This window comes from Coregonus clupeaformis, unplaced genomic scaffold (genome assembly GCF_020615455.1).
Source record: "Coregonus clupeaformis isolate EN_2021a unplaced genomic scaffold, ASM2061545v1 scaf1359, whole genome shotgun sequence".
Lineage (NCBI taxonomy): Eukaryota > Metazoa > Chordata > Actinopteri > Salmoniformes > Salmonidae > Coregonus > Coregonus clupeaformis.
In genome coordinates, this window is record NW_025534813.1 from 106,111 (window position 1) to 110,846 (window position 4,736).

Below are 4,736 nucleotides of genomic sequence, written 5' to 3' on the forward strand. Positions count from 1 at the left end.
TTCTATTAAGGCAAGTCGTCCAGGTCCTGAGGCAGCAAAGCATCCCCAAACCATCACACCACCACCACCATGCTTGACCTTTGGTATGATGTTCTCACTGTGGAATGCAGTGTTTGGTTTTTGCCAGGCATAATGGGACCCATCTCGTCCCAAAAGTTGACTCAAGTTTGCCAAAAAGCACCTGGATGATCATCAAGACTCTTGGAAGAACGTTCTATGGACAGATTCAAAAGTATAACTTTTTGGACGACATGGTTCCAGTAATGCCTGGCGAAAACCAAACTCTGCATTCAAACTCCATTCAACACCACCCATCTATCTCTTAACACCATCCATATAGGATTTCTATTTGCCATATATTTTTCAACTGTACTGTGATGTTTTACAAATGTTCTGAACCTTTCTATTCTCATTGTTTCTACAGATTGTAAATTGCAAATAAACCTTTTTGCTAAAAGTATTATTATATTATTGATCGATTGACTATGACTTTTCAGATCACCCAGTAATGCTACAGTGGGGGAAAAAAAGTATTTAGTCAGCCACCAATTGTGCAAGTTCTCCCACTTAAAAAGATGAGAGAGGCCTGTAATTTTCATCATAGGTACACGTCAACTATGACAGACAAATTGAGATTTTTTGTGTGACTGTTTGAGGTTGTGGACAGGTGTCTTTTATACTGATAACAAGTTCAAAGAGGTGCCATTAATACAGGTAACGAGTGGAGGACAGAGGAGCCTCTTAAAGAAGAAGTTACAGGTCTGTGAGAGCCAGAAATCTTGATTGTTTGTAGGTGACCAAATACTTATTTTCCACCATAATTTGCAAATAAATTCATAAAAAATCCTACAATGTGATTTTCTGGAAACATTTTTCTCAATTTGTCTGTCATAGTTGACGTGTACCTATGATGAAAATTACAGGCCTCTCTCATCTTTTTAAGTGGGAGAACTTGTACAATTGGTTGCTGACTAAATACTTTTTTTCCCCACTGTAATCACATTCCCAGTGGGTCAGAAGTTTACATACACTCAATTTAGTATTTGGTAGCATTGCCTTTAAATTGTTTTAACTTGGGTCAAACGTTTCGGGTAGCCTTCCACAAGCTTCCTACAATAAGTTGGGTGAATTTTGGCCCATTCCTCTTGACAGAGTTGGTGTAACTGAGTCAGGTTTGTAGGCCTACTTGCTCGCACACACTTTTTCAGTTCTGCCCACACATTTTCTATAGGATTGAGGTCAGGGCTTTGTGATGGCCACTCCAATACCTTGACTTTGTTGTCCTTAAGCCATTTTGCCACAACTTTGGAAGTATGCTTGGGGTCATTGTCCATTTAGAAGACCGATTTGGGACCAAGCTTTAACTTTCTGACTGATGTCTTGAGATGTTGCTTCAATATATCCAAACAATTTTCCGTCCTCATGATGCCATCTATTTTGTGAAGTGCACCAGTCCCTCCTGCAGCAAAGCACCCCCACAGCATGATGCTGCCACCCCCGTGCTTCACGGTTGGGATGGTGTTCTTCGGCTTGCAATGACCCCCTTTTTTTTCCTCCTCCAAACATAACGATGGTCATTATGGCAAAATAGTTTTTTTTTGTTTCATCAGACCAGAGGACATTTCTCCAAAAAGTAAGATCTTTGTCCCCATGTGCAGTTGCAAACCGTAGTCTTTTTTATGGCTGTTTTGGAGCAGTGGCTTCTTCCTTGCTGAGCGGCCTTTCAGGTTATGTCGATATAGGACTAGTTTTACTGTGGATATAGATAGATAGATACTTTTGTACCTGTTTCCTCCAGCATCTTCACAAGGTCCTTTGCTGTTGTTCTGGGATTGATTTGCACTTTTCGCACCAAAGTACGTTCATCTCTAGGAGACAGAATGCGTCTCCTTCCTGAGCGGTATGACGGCTGCCTGGTCCCATGGTGTTTATACTTGCATACTATTGTTTGTACAGATGAATGTGGTACCTTCAGGCGTTTGGAAATTGCTCCCAAGGATGAACCAGACATGTGGAGGTCTACAAAAAAAATTCTGAGGTCTTTGCTGATCTCTTTTGATTTTCCCATGATGTTAAGCAAAGAGGCACTGAGTTTGAAGGTAGGCCTTGAAATACATCCACAGGAACACCGCCAATTGACTCATTTACATTTACATTTTAATCACTTAGCAGACGCTTTTATCCAGAGTGACTTACAGTTAGTGAGTGCATACATTTTTCATACTGGCCCCCCGTGGGAAACGAACCCACAACCCTGGCATTGCAAGCGCCATGCTCTACCAACTGAGCTACAGGGGACTATGCTAATGACTCAAATTATGTCAATTAGCCCATCAGAAGCTTCTAAAGCCATGACATCAATTTCTGGAATTTTCCAAGCCGTTTAAAAGCACAGTCAACTTAGTGTATGTAAACTTCTGACCCACTGGAATTGTGATACAGTGAATTATAAGTGAAATAATCTGTCTGTAAACAATTGTTGGAAAAATTACTTGTGTCATGCATGTCAAAGTAGATGTCCTAACCGACTTGCCAAAATTATAGTTTGTTAACAAGAAATTTGTGGAGTGGTTGAAAAACGAGTTTGAATGACTCCAACCTAAGTATATGTAAACTTCCGACTTCAACTGTGTCATACCAGGGTTTATTCATAACAGGGTTTACTATCAGATCCTCAAAAAATTCTACAGCTGCACCATCGAAAGCATCCTGACTGGTTGCATCACGGCCTGGTATGGCAACTGCTTGGCCTCCGACCGCAAGGCACGACAGAGGGTAGTGCGTATGGCCCAGTACATCACTGGGGCCAAGCTTCCTGCCATCCAGGACCTCTATACCAGGCGGTGTCAGAGGAAGGCCCTCAAATTTGTCAAAGACTCCAGCCACCCAAGTCATAGGCTGTTCTCTCTGCTACCGCATGGCAAGCAGTACCGGAGCGCCAAGTCTAGGTCCAAAAGACTTCTCAACAGCTTCTACCCCCAAGCCATAAGACTCCTGAACAGCTAATCATGGCTACCCGGACTATTTGCACTGCCCCCCCACCCCATCTTTTTACGCTGCCGCTACTCTGTTAATTATTTATGCATAGTCACTTCAACTCTACCACATGTACATATTACTTCAACTAACTCAACTAGCCAGTGCCCCCGCACATTGACTCTGCACCGGTACCCCCCTGTATATATAGCCTCCTTACTGTTATTTTATTTTACTTCTGCTCTTTTTTTCTCAACACTTTTTTGTTGTTTTATTTTACTTTTTTATAAAAAATAAATGCACTGTTGGTTAAGGGCTGTAAGTAAGCATTTCACTGTAATGTCTGCACCTGTTGTATTTGGCGCATGTGGCCAATAAAGTTTGATTTGATTATGACAGGATTTATTTATAATATACATATGGCCTATTCATAACAGGGTTTATTCATAACAGGGTGGATTCATAATGTACAAATCCCTAATTCAGCTTCTACATCTGCGTAGAGGAAATTATTATCTGTAAGAAGTAAGAGAACTGGTTATTTACCAATTATTTGTTTACATTGTTTGCCAGAATATAGTTTTTGTTCAACTGTGTTACCCACTCCAGTCAGCAGATGGCGATGTGAGTCTTTCAGGTGATGCTTCTTCCCACTCCAGTCAGCAGATGGCGATGTGAGTCTTTCAGGTGATGCTTCTTCCCACTCCAGTCAGCAGATGGCGATGTGTGTCTTTCAGGTGATGCTTCTTCCCACTCCAGTCAGCAGATGGCGATGTGAGTCTTTCAGGTGATGCTTCTTCCCACTCCAGTCAGCAGATGGCGATGTGAGTCTTTCAGGTGATGCTTCTTCCCACTCCAGTCAGCAGATGGCGATGTGAGTCTTTCAGGTGATGATTCTTGCGTGACGTATATTCTAGTGGACGGGACGGGAGGCTTTTTCAACAACAACAATTCAGCCGCCTTGGTAGCTTGCTAGCCAACATAAAACCAAAACATTGAAGCTCTTTAGACCATTTTTGTGTATATTAACATCAGTGTTTTAAACACACTGTCTGTGTATTTACCAGTTACTCCATTTGATTTCATATTTACGTTATTAGCTATCTGGCTAAGTAACACTAGGCTAATGCTAACTAGCTAGATAACATCCCCGACCATGAGCTCACTAAGCTACTCTCCTCCTGCTAAAGAAGAGGAGGTCTGCTGGACGGAGAAAGAAGCTCTCATGAAAGAGGAGAGGGAAGAGGAGGCTGTTACAGTTAAACAAGAAGTAGAGGGTGAAGCTGTTACCGTGAAAGAAGAGGAAGAAGGTTTCAGAGTGAAAGAGGAGGATGCAGTTTTTGGAGTGAAGGAGGAGGGGGAGATTACTGTCACATTGGAGGAAGAAGAGGAGACTGGAGAGCTGATTAACACCAGTAAGTAGTATTTTAAAAAGAGGTGCACAAACTCTGTAGTTGTTGAACTATTGAACTAATGTGTCCTCTTAAAGACTGCGGTCAGGTGAGCCGTCATTCGCAAAACGAGGTCAAGCCACCCACCCTTCTGTTTCCGCCTGAATTCTCTTACCGAATAGATACCATGTAACTGTACCGCGTGTTTTCTGGGAGGGAAACTGAGTCGGATGCTCTCTAATGCTCCGACAGAAACGATAGCTACAAATCATTCTAAAAATTACTTTGATATCACGGGTAGAGTGAGGCTGCAGAGGTTGCAGTAGCCTAACGTTGGTGCTGTTTAGGAAATGTTAAATTGTCAAAGCA